Source organism: Haemorhous mexicanus, chromosome 5 (genome assembly GCF_027477595.1).
Source record: "Haemorhous mexicanus isolate bHaeMex1 chromosome 5, bHaeMex1.pri, whole genome shotgun sequence".
Classification (NCBI taxonomy): Eukaryota; Metazoa; Chordata; class Aves; order Passeriformes; family Fringillidae; genus Haemorhous; species Haemorhous mexicanus.
In genome coordinates, this window is record NC_082345.1 from 27,703,382 (window position 1) to 27,716,397 (window position 13,016).

The window sequence follows — 13,016 nt, forward strand, 5'->3', positions numbered from 1 at the left end:
AAATTGGAGTGAAACATTATTTTTCCCAAACATGAGAACTGTTTGAACTTGTCTCAAAAAAAAAAAAGTTCAAAGCATTTGTAAGATTTTCACACTAGAAGAACTTTTTCTTTGCCTAACATTGCTCCTTGTCTCCTACAACCTATGTCCTCTAAATCCTTTGCTCATTTTTCCACACTTCAGATTCCACAGCATCTGCCTCAATGTTGAAGCCACAAACTGAAGCAGACACATTCTTACAGTAAGCTTTGTCTTCTGAGACTAACAGGGAGTGACTAAGACTACGGCCACACTTACATGGAGACAGGAGAAACAGTTCAGATTAATACAAAACAACTTTATACATTTAAATAATTCAACAGAGAGACTACTTCAGAGGTAGGACTATTTTTAAGGAGGTCCTCCCTCTTCCCATCTACCCATCCCTACCCCTGCAGGCATTCTTTAAAATTTTCAGATTAGACCAGTTTCTTGAACCACTTCATTATGCATCCCCACTGTAGCTCCACTGGCATAACCAACAGATAGATGAGAAGAGAGAGAAGGCAGCCCAAAAAGTGTTGTAGCAAACAGCTCACAAGTCCTGAGGTTTATACTTAGTCTTGGCCTAAAGCACTTAAATTGGTTCACTCTCACCAGCTCCCCCACTGAGTCAAAACCTTTCAAAAGCAATATTATATGCATAAAGTTGACATAGAAAAGTGATTAAACTTCTAACACGCCTCAGTTAGAAGTCTGAAAAATCTAGGTTTTAAATTCAAGCCACTGTAACCAACAAACTCCACACTTGCAAGTTTGGTTGCCACAGCCAAAGGCAAGGAATGTCAATAGCAGTCAGACCACACCACAGGTACAAAATTAACTCTAATGAGCATAAGCAGTTCACAGAAATTAACAACCTACAATTAGAGATCTTCTCACAACCGGGTTTTAAAGCCTTCTCCTTCCCCAGAGGATTTCTGTATCACCACAGTGATAGTGCCAGGAGTGTTTGAAGCTGGAAAGCCGAAGGACAAAGCTTCCACTGCATGAATTCCATGTCATATCCTAGAGGATATACTCTTAAGGAAGTCAGCAGTTGAAAAGAAAGAGGAGAGATAATACAAAACCAGAGCAGAAAAAAAGCCTCTGTAATACTGATTAGCAGAGGATAACAAAGATACTGCACTCAGAGCATAATTTTTGGCAATGCTAGAGTTAACATTTGAAAGTAGGACAGAGGGAGTTTAGATGGTCCACTACTCTCAGAACCAGTCCCATCATTCTCTTAAACTTAAGTTCTCACACTCCTGCTGTCACTCCTCTTGTACACCAGGGAGGAGGGAAAAAACAAAACCAGAAGACTTCACTGTTCCTGTCTCCACCTCTCTCGTCTCACAAGGAGGCTAAATAAAGAGGTACAATTAACATAAACCATACACAAAGGATAACATATAACCATTTCATAATGCTAATGTAGTCCTAATGTTCTATTAAAAAAAGAGGACTAGATCTCTTTTCACCTCTGCTCTAAAACATCCCAACTGCCTAAAAAAAAAAATCAAGTTTGCTACCTTGTTTCAGCTAGAAAGATGGCAACTAAATTACTTTCACCTTGAGAATTGTCCTTGATTTAATTCTTCAAGTCCTGTTAACCAACTGTCCAAAAGGACCTTACTCCTTAGCTTAATCCAAAAAGGCAATGCACATAGAGCCAAAATTATATGAGTAAACAGAGACCAACAAAGACTTTATAAACATTACGGTTCTGTGGATAAGCAAAGACATTTACTTCCTAAATCCTCCTCCCTTCCACTTTCAGGAACTCCCTAATGCTATCTCTCATTGAGCTAAGAGATGTGCTTTCACTGGTGAGTTTGACCCAGGTTTACTGAAGTTTTATTTTTCTGCCAGCTTTGACAGTCTTTTGACTATGCTGCAGAGTATACATATAATTAACCTCTTCTCCTCCCCTTGCTATTTTCAGCAGCTCTACTACAGATACACCCCCCTTTAGTTTTCCATAAATTCCACCTTTCACACATAAAACAAGCTGTATTCCTGCAAGGCAAAAAGAAAAGGAAACAAACAAAATGAACACATGACAAGTCAAATTTCTATATCCCAACTGCAGGATACTACCATCATTGAAATAAAAATGTACTCAACCAAGTAATTCACAAGCAAGAACTCAGTTTTGTCTCTGATAACCAGAATACAAGAGACGCCTAATACAGAAAAGGTGAAAGACACCAAATGCAGAAAAGTACACAGAGCAAAAGGAAAAAAAGGCCATAATGCAAGAATCCCTGCTCTCCAAAGTAAGTATATTAGCTGAAGTCAGAACTGTAAAGGTGCAGAATACCACACAGCAATGGACCCCCAGCTCATCACCAAAACAAGTGCCCTACTATAGCTGGCAAACAAACAATTCTGCAGCAGAGTTCTCTTCATGCATTCTCAGAGTAACATGGGATGAGATGTTTCTCCATTAAAATGCAGTGATTTAGATGGAAGGGAGATAAGAACAGCACAGTTCAGTTTTCTCATGCAAAATAAAAAGTGTCACTTAGGAGCAATTCTCAGTTATGTTCCTGCTACTTCCGCTCTCCAACACTACAGAAAAGAATCTGCCACTCACTCAGCAATGCCCTGCAATACAAAGACAATCTGCTACCTCCTTCTGTAACAATTTTGCCCAACCCATTTAATTAACTGCCTGCTAAGTATCTATTATTATTGTACTCATCAAGACCTATCTAAAAGACCAATTTTATGTAGCAACACACACAAGGTATGGTCAGGATCAAGAATATCAGAAAATCAGATGTACATATTTCAGGCTAAAATGCTGGATAAGGGAAGGAAGAGAAAACTCCATCTCCACACATGAAGCAAAATACAGAAAACTTAGAGTGGGCAAACCAACTTACACAACATGACAGAACACTGTTGAATTAATTCTTTTTCCCCTGAATGCAAGATGAGAAACAAAAGGGAAAGAAATGGTTTATAGCATCATGGAATCCAATGGCTTGTAAAAGACCTTTAAGACTATCAAATCCAACCCCTCTTATAGAACTGACAAAGCCACCACAAAACCATGTCCTTAACCACAACGTCTACACATCTTTTTAAATACCTCCAGGGATGGTGATTCCACCACTTTGCTGAAGAACCTGCTCAAATGTTTGACTTCTTCAGGTAAAATATATTTCTTAATATTGAATCTAAACGTCCCCTGGTACACTTGAGGCCATCTCCTCCTGTCCTGTTACTTGTTACTTTGGAGAAGAGACTGAACTATACCTGGCTACAGCTTCCTTTCAGGTTGTGTAGAGAGTGATAAGGGTCTTCCCTGAGTCTCCTTTTCTCCAGGTTAAATAACCCCAGCTCCCCCAGCTGCTCCTCCTAAGATTTGTGCTCCAGACCCTTCACCAGCTCCCCTGCCTTTCTCTGAATGCACTCCAGCCCCTCAATGTCCTTCTTGTAGTGAGGGGCTCAAAGCTGGACACAGGATTCAAGGTGCCTCACAAGTGTACAGGGGCTGGCCACACTATACCTGACAGGAGCCATATTGCCACTGGTCTTTTTGGCCACCTGGGCACACACACTGGCCCGTGCTCAGCTGCTGTCAATCCACTGGGCCACTTTCCAGCCACTCCAGCCCCAGTCTGCAGCAGTGCATGGTGCTGTTGCAACCCAAGTGCAGGACCTGGCATTTGGCCTTGTTGAACCTCATACCATTGGCCTTGGTCCACCAACCCAGTCTGACCAGATCCCTTGGCAGAGCCTTCCTGTGCTCCACCAGATCAATGCTCCTGCACAGCTTGGTGTCATCTGCAAACTGACTGAGGGTGCACTCAATTCCCTCACCCAGATCATCAATAAAGACATTAAACAGGATTGCCTCCAGCACAGAGCCCTGGGAAACACAACTCATGACCAGCTGCCAACGGGATACAACTTCATACCTCACCACTCTGAGACTGGCCATTCAGCCAGGTTTTCACCCAGCAAACAGGGCACCCCTGCAGGCCACGAGCAGCTTGTCCAAGAGAATGTCGGGGGGAACACTGTCAAAAGCTTCACTAAGGTCCAGCTAGGCAACATCCTCAGCCTTTCCCTCTTTCACTAAACAGGTTACCTCGTTGCAGAAGATCAGGTTGGTCAAGTAGGACTTGACTTTGCTAAACACGTGCTGACTAGACCTGGTTGAACCATACATGCCACATGGTGGCACTTAAGGTCTGTTCCACGACATTTCTTGGCACAGAGGTCAGGCTGACAGACCTGTAGTCCCCTAGAGCCTCCTTCCAGCCCTTACTGTAGATGGCCACCAGGTTTGCCAACTTCTAATCACCTGGGAATGCTGATGGAAAGCAGCTCAGGGAGCACTTCTGCCAAATCCATCAGTACCCGTAAGTGGTGTAGCAGGGTCACTGACCATTTTCCCTTGGATTACAGGGCTTCTTTCTTCTCATCCTTGTCTTCCAGCTCTGGGGACTGGATGCCTGGGGAACAACTGGCCTTACTTTAACATACTGAGGCAAAAAAGGCATTAAGCACCTCAATCTTTTCCTCATTCTTTGTCACCTTGTTTCCCTGCAGATCCAATAAAGGACTCTCTTTGGCCCTCCTTCTGTTGCTAATGCATGTCATAGAAATGTTTTAATTGTCTTTCATGGTAGCAACCAGACTAAGTTCTAGTTAGGTTCTGGACTTCTAATTTTCTTTCCATGGAACCTCACATCTCTGTAATCATCCTGAGTTTAACGCCCCCTGCTTCAAAGGTTGTCTCTTTTTTATTTTCCCTAAGTTCCAGCCAAAGCTCTCTGTTCAGACAGACCAGTCTTCCCTGCTGGCTTATCTTTCAGCACATGGTGACATCCTGCTCCTGTGCTTTTAAGATTTCCTTCTTGAAGAATGTCCAACCTTCCTCTGCCCTTCAGGAATGCCTTCAAAGGGGCTCTGTCAACTAGGTTCCTAAACAGGCCACACTCCCTGCTCTCCGGAAGTCCAATGTGGAAGTTCTGCTGACTCTTCTCCTTACTTCCCCAAGAACTGAAAACTATCCTTGCATGATTGCTCTGCCCAGGATGTTCTCAGACCATCATATCATCCAACAGTCCTTCTCTGCTCACAAACCACAGGTCCAGCAGGTGTCTTCCCTAGTAGACACCTCATCATTTGTGTCAGGGGACACACACTCCAAGAACCTCACACTGTTTCTGCCCTGATATTTTGTATTTCCAGCAGAAAACATAATGTTAATCACACAGCATTCCCTACATTATATAACCATTTATGTTAATTTCTTTAAAATCACATTTTCACTATTCCAGAACATCTACTCATAGAAAACACTGTAAACAAATCAAATCCCAGAGAAATTCAAGAGTATCCAGGCGTATGACCAAAGGTAACAGCAAATTGCAGATACTGAATTGAAGGTTGATTAACAACATTTCATTATGGCGTACGAAGGTTTATGCCTATTTTGGCAAGCATGACAGCACATATTTTTCTTTCAGCTAATAAGTTTCAGGTATGCTTTTAGTCATTAGTGATGCTGTACATGGACACAAGCCATTCAGTTAGCTTTGCGAATACTAAGTCTTCAGATCAGTTAAAAGCTATTAAAAAGTCGCTTTGCAGCATCTAATTTTATGAGGAAAGCGATATGAACAATACTTCCAATAAACTGTACTAAAGCTCCCAGCATAGCAGCTCCCTATACAATTTCTAGTTAAGTACTGAGCTCTTATCAGGGCTCATCAGAGGGCTCTGTTTAGGATTTGCAATTTACTAGCAATTAGATGACTGAGCTCATATTAGTAAAATACTACAAAATAAGTCATCATATTCCAGCACAGAATACACAATGAATTCCATACACAGTTATTGCTATGAACTCAGGCATGCTGTGTGCTTGCAATGAAGAGGTAGGGAAAAAGAAAATAATTTTCATAGCTTTTTTCTATTTGTTGCATCACAATTCAGGCAAGAAATAACAGCCTTCCCAAATGGAGAACAGGTCAAATCTCAAGGGCCTCGAGCCAGGGCTCCCTGACAAAGAACCTGGTAACATTTTTTCCCCCTCTTCCAGTACCATCACAGGTTACAAAGACTGTGCTAAAAGAGAAATACCAAAAGCACTGCAAGAAACACAAGCATATTCACTGTCACCAGGCTGAGCTGACAAGAGGATGCTTGCACTTTTGGCTACCACTGCTTAGCTCCATTCTTGAGGAAGCACTGGTAAGAGGCAAGAAGAAACAGGAGTCTTACTGCAAGATCACTGCTCTGTTGTAACCAAAACTGGAAGCTTGACTGATTGTGCTGTTGTTCATGAAGGCAGCAAGAAATTCAAGAGCTGGTAAAATGCAATTCTACTTTTTTTTTGTCTTCAAAGGCAAACAGGCAGCAAAGCACAGAACACCCAGAGCAGTTCTTATCCTCCAACAGGGCCAAACAGAATCCACTGTTGACTACATGTCAGTCTTGATTTTTGAGTCTTTGGGTCTTGCTTTTTATTTTTGTCCTTTCCTGTTCTTAAAACGAAAGAAAACCCATGTACATGCAAAATGAAGAATGTCACATGCTTTGCCAAGTGACCCCAAACAAATCAATATCTATCTTATGAATCAGTGGAAAGGCTCAGCTGAAACAATCAAGGAGTGGTGCAGCCAGACACCAGTGTGATACAGACACACCAGCAGTACTGTACGTGGCTGAAGACATCTTCAATTTTCCCAGTTCAGTCAAGACTGAAGTCTAGTCAAGAACCATCAGGAATGGGACCAAGGCAATAAGAATAACTGAACCACCTTTTTTTTTTTTTTTTTTCCTTTTTTATAAGTAAGAAAAGTTTGATAGGAACAGAATTGAACATCAGGATCCCACTGCAGGAATAGCCTCTCCTGCATGATTTTAGAGAAGTACACCTCTGCTTACACTATGTTTGTGTTCTCTATCAGTAACACTAAATGTTTTTCTACAATAAAGAAAATTCTACATAGCATTATCAACATTAAGAGAAATGGGTTTAAACACTTAAGACTGCCTTTATTTTTGATTTTAGAAGTCCAAAACGTTGTTTTGAAAGAGATTTCACCAAAAGCAGTCAATAAAAAACATATTTTTCTATCAAACTGCAGTTTTAATTTCTTGAATGGGAAGAGTTGGTTGGTCTCTGTCTCCACCAACAAAACAGCTAGTTAGCTCTTCAGAAACTGCCACCCATAATCCTCCCCATTTCAGAGGCCTACCATGGGATTAAGTAACACAAATTCTCACACAGCCAGTTAAGGCATACTCTGAAGTCTGAGAAGCCAGCACTGCCAAAAGCATTACTAAATCTTTGTAACTTATAAGAACTCAGGTTTCCAAAACATGAGTGTAAAACCTTTCAAAAGTATAACACATAACTGAACAAGGTATGAAAAAAATAAACACATGCTTTAATTAAAAAGCTATCCCACCTAAATGGAGATCTTGCATGCCCCGTGTCAAAAGGCAAGATATACATAAGCCAGATATAAACTCTTAAATATCCTTATCTCAAATTATAGAGAAGCCAAGGAAGCAGCATGAAATTATTCAAGTTTATTACATATTATGCCCTCACTCCAGATAGCAGCATGCCAAGCTGTCAAATAGCAACAGGACATGTACACTGCAACTCTTATGGAGGGACCCTTCCAAGAGCAGCACTGCTGCCATTTTGCTGTGCCCAATGTCACCTAAACAGGGAGAAAAGCTGTGTGCAATTATTTTCTTTTTAACATTGTCCTAAGAGCCCAAAAAGGTTGTCTTTGCACACATTTCCACAACAGGAAGTGGGAGACAGAAAAAACCCCTCAAAACCCTACACATTTCACTCTCTGTCCTACAAACTTTATAAATGTATCAATCACAGAACCATTAAGAATGTTTTTACTCACACTCTGAGTACCCTTTAAAATGTAGCGAACAGGTTAGTAACAGGCTATTTCTTCAGCTGAAGATTAAGGAAGCTTCTGAGAATTAAAAGAGGTTTCCTTTACAACTAATATACAAATAAGTTCTCTTTCATTTAAATAACCTTCACTTCTTATTTCTGCATTACAGAAACAGATTTACCCCTTTAATAAAAGTTCACTTCAGGCTATTTTTATGTAGTAACGAAAAGGAATGACAACAAAACCAAAATTCCTGATCTCCTATCAAAGTCACAAACCACAAAGCTGCTCCTACAGCTCCCATATAGGGGACCATGCTTAACCTGCCCCAAGCTGCAAAGGTATAGGAAAGTATAGGTTTCAGCAAAAGTCCATGTTTCATCAGTCCCCAAACCTCTGAAAACTGATTTAAAGGTCAAAACACACAGAATTCTACTAGAAAGGATGCTAACAGACTTAAAGCTAAGTAATTTGAAGAATACCAAACCAGCAAAAAAGTCTGAAGTCCAAGAACTTCCCCCTAGACATTTCAACCTAACAACACAAAGCCCAAAAGCGATCCCAAAACTACAAGATTTAAAGGAATACAATAGGAAAGTAGTATTTTTAATATAAAAAGTGCTATCATACTTTCACTCAAATGGCATAGTAACTTGCTTGTTAATTTAACCAGAATACACAACACGCATTTCATGTACCAGCAACTTACAGAAATGAGGAATGGCTATTCTCCTCTCCTTGAAGTATTAACAAAGTTCAGGAGACAGATGACTGAGCAAATAAATCTCTTCCCTTTTCTTAATAGTGATTCTCTCTGCAGTATACTAATGGAGCTGCCTTTTTAAATGCCAGTGGAACCTAATATTAAGATTAAATAATACAGCTTCAAAGTGAAATAACATGGAACCCTATTTTAAGATGAGGATTTAAAGGGAAAAAAAAACCAAACAAAAAAACCTAACCAGAAACATTTCAGTCAAATTAGAACTCAACAGTACTAAAAATTGTTTATCACATGCACTTAACCAAATGCACTTGGTTAGGCTACGTAATAACCATTAAGCCTCAAAAAACAAGCTTATCTGACAAAAGAAGTCTAGAAAACATGTAAAAGAAATCAGCTCTTCTCGAATTGAGTTCAGCCAATGTGATACAAACCTAATCCAGAAGCTGCTGCATCTCCATCATCCAGTCACTTCATTGTTCTATAAAATCTGAGCAGCAGTGATCCAACTGCTCCATGCACATCTATTGGTCAGGAAGCATGCTAAAAATCATACTCTCCAAAGAATTACCCATGCATGCAGCAACAGATGGCAACAAGCGACACAGACATGAATAGCTTTCAAAACGCTAACCTAAACACAGAAAGCTCTGAAACTCAATCCCCTCACAGGTGTACCACTTCTTTTTCTATTGTTTTCAGAGGAAGACTTAAAAACCACAGAATGGTACAGAAAACAATACTGCAATTTAATCAAACTACCTGCCCTTTTAATGAAGGAAAAGACAGTATGCACAAGAAATAAAGGATTCTGGTGGAGCCAAATCTACCCAGAGAGACAGTCACTTGTTGATTCACACACAATCGTGCTCTTATTTTCATGTTAATAACAGAGCCCCAGTACCATTAGGCAGCTCTGATACATAGGTTAGAACATTTATGTTACATAACTTTCTCTTACTCCTTCCCTCAAGGCAGGAAAAATAACTTGCAAATGCAGCCCTAAACACAACTTCCAGCAAGGTAAGCGCCATCAAGAAAATACAAACTGATCCTCACAGCAGCCCAAACGCATTATATCCTGATTATCTCTGCAGATAAGCAACGGCTACGTTGAACCTCCAAAAAGGAGAGAGGCACTACAAACCTCAAGCATTCCCAACACAGCCTGTCCACCTACTACAATCTGAGCACTGTGCATCCATCTTCTTCAACAGTTTTACTCGTTTATCTCTTCAACGAAAACACCAAATACCACAAAAACTTCACAATTCTTGAAAAAAAAACATTCTTCCGGGACAGGAGAACAGATGGACACCCCCCTAGGTAGCACGAGGGCGTCTTCGAACACACATAAACAAACATTTTTTTTTCTTTAAAGGAAAAAAAAAATTAAATAAACGGGGGCGGGGGAAGAAGAAGGTTAAACTTCCTAGAAGCCCTTTCACAAGCCCCCTCGTACCCAGCGCTTACCCTCCAACTCACGGATGAGACCCTCACATCCCCTCCCACACGCCCAGGCGACCTCGGCTTCCCCCGCCAGGAGCTCTCACTCCGTCCCCAGGCCTCCCCCACACACCGACACAGCCCGGGCGAGCTCGGCCTCCCCTTACCTGAGACACCCCCCCCCCCCCGCCGTGCCCGGCGCCCTCCGCCGCTGCGGGCGGGGCGGGCGGGGCGGGGGCGGCTCAGCAGCCGGGGCGGCGGGGCCGGGGGACAGGCGGGGGCGCGGGGGCGTCCGGTTCCATCCTCCTCCTCTCACTCACACCTCACACACACACACACACACACACACACAGAGGAAATAACACGGGGTCACCTGACCCCCGGCAGCCAATGGCGGCGGGCGGCGGTGGAGCCAGCGCGCGCGCCAGCGGGAACGGCGGCGCGAGGCGACGGGTCCCGGCCGGGCGAGCGAGGGATGGAGAGGAGGGGGAGCGCGTGCGCGCGCGCCCCCGCGTGCAGGGACGTGCCTCCGCGCGCGCGCGGAGGTGGGGGGGGGGGGGGCGCGTGAGGGTGCCGCCGCCCCTCCCACCACCACGCGCGCCCGCTTAAAGGAGCCGCGCGCCGCCCCCCCCCCCGCCCCGCCCCCAACACGACCCGCGCGCTCGGAGCACGTGGGTGAGGCGCGCCCGGTGCGCGTGCTGCCCCACCCCGCCCCTGCGGAGCAGGCACCCGGCCGGGGCTCCGCGCCGCCCTCCGCCCCGCGGGGCAGGTACCGGGGCAGCTCACGTCTCCCTCTCCTCGTAAATCAATACCGCCCTTCTCACCCCCCCCCCCCCCGCCACCCTCCCCCAGCTCATTTTAAGAACCGGCTTTGCTCCGTTTGCCCACTTGTCTCCGCCCGGCTTCCCCTCCAGGCGTAGCGCGTACAGCGACGGCCGAGCCCGGAGCCCTAGAGCACACCCCGAGGCGGCAGTCGGACCGTACGGCGGGGCTGGGCGGGCCGCGAATCGGAGGTGCCTCAGCGGAGGCGCGGGGATCTCAGGAAACAACATGGAGGCGGCGGTGCCCGGGCTGTCCTGCCCCCGCAGCCCGCCCGGCCGCCACCGCCAGCCCAGAGCCTCCCGGGCCATCAGAAGTGGCACTGCCAGCCCTCCGAGTCCCCACTGCCTTTGCATTTGGGAGTCCGTGGTGTCTATTTGCACTTCTGTGCTGGAGAGATAATTCACGAGGTTTTGGGTTTGAGAGCGAGAGGGCAAGGAGGCTGTGGATGGGGCAGCAGTAGAGCAAGGATGCAGTGCCTGTCAAATCATCACCTCCTTCATTTAAGCCCATATGCCAGCAAAGGAAGCTCTATATGACATTACAGTTTCCTCCATCTGCCACTCAGAACATGAAAACGCAGTAGGGCTGGCAGTCTGCGAAGCTCTTAAGTGCTGGGCAGAGAAAGTTCAAGCAGCATTTAATACTTGCTTTGCCAGGAACATTACTGAGCAGATATGACACTTTCAATAACTGCCCTGTTTCCCAAGCTTTGTTTCTCAGATCCTCAGCAAGCCGTATTCCAAGAGTAGGCCTCTGCACAGAGCTCTTCCAAAAGGCAATGAACTGCTGAGAAGGACTGTGTTGTAAACACAGCCAGTTGACAACTTCACTGATAGCTCCTCCACAGGTGACTCGCTTTTTATGAAAAATAAATACAAACCACCACATCTCATACCATGCATTATCTGTCAAAAATAATTTGGAGGCTGGCTGAAATTCCGTCTAGATAAGCCTAAAATGATGCCAGTAGTCTGGGGAAAACAATCAGAGCAGACAACAATTACATGTGCTTCTACCATTTGTCTTTCAAGTTAACAGTTTGTGGGTGTTAGGGACTCCCCAGCTGCTGGTCAGGCAATCGTGCACCTGGAGCATCTAGGAAAGACTTGCCTGCTCCTCTGCTCACTCGTCTTGGAACTCGAGAGACACTGGCTCCTTTCTGAGGCAAGTCTACTGCTGTGATCTACGCCTTGTCTCCTTCAGATGAGAATATTGCGATGCGCTCCGCATCATCTCCCTAAAATTGCAGCTGGAGCACACAGGCGCTGCCTCACTGCGAGCTCTCGTAGCACTGTAGGCCCTGCTCTCCTGGGCACTGGCTGCCCGCTCACAGGTGGTGTTTCAGGCACGCTGCTTCGCGCACACGATGTGGAGGTCATCGCTTCCTCCGCCTGGACAAGAGGCTCCGGCAGCCCGTTCACCGTCACAAACCACGAGGTTGCTCTCGTCAGAAACAGCCTTAATCTTGTTGACTGCCACGGCATGCTAAGAGCTTGGTTAGAGCAGCATTCCCCCTGGGGATCCAGGACTGTGATAAAAGCTGTAATGGGGTGGGGGAACTCGATAAGATTTTTATAATTTGGTTTTCCATTATCTGTTTTCTGATTTTGAAGTGAAGCATCAATTGAGGTCAATCCTTTATGTAGATTTATAAGGTAGGAGTGCTTAGAGCACTCTAACTAAAGCTAAACTTAAACTTACCTTAAGGTAAAACCCTTTGGTATATAAAAAAACATGACAGCATGCCTTATCTAGATAAGCTTGTTATAACAAGGTATTTTTTACCTAATGTCTAAAATGCAGTTGCAGCATAAACAGCAGAAGTTTTGTAAAATGCTCAAAAATGCATATAAAAATACAACCATTCCCGAGTCAAACATTTCTCAAAGGACCAAAAATAAGTGAGTTTACAGAGTTAAATATCTGGATCTCTAGTCTGCTGCAGAGCAGCATTTCCCATCTCTGTTATGACTACTTTGTAGGTGTTACAAGAGAAATACAACAGGAGTTGCTTTTTAAAATATTTAAAAGCTTGAAAACTAAATGGCTGATTTTGAAGGATGAACTGAAGTTTTAAAAGGTGCTATAAATGCAGGCAATTG

At 44.2% G+C, this 13,016-nt stretch overlaps 1 protein-coding gene across 4 annotated transcripts in view; it reads right to left on the bottom strand.

Moving 5' to 3' along the window:
* TCF20 (transcription factor 20) overlaps positions 1-13,016 on the bottom strand; it is a 130,162-nt gene that overhangs the window by 55,305 nt on the left and 61,841 nt on the right. The window lies entirely within an intron of this gene.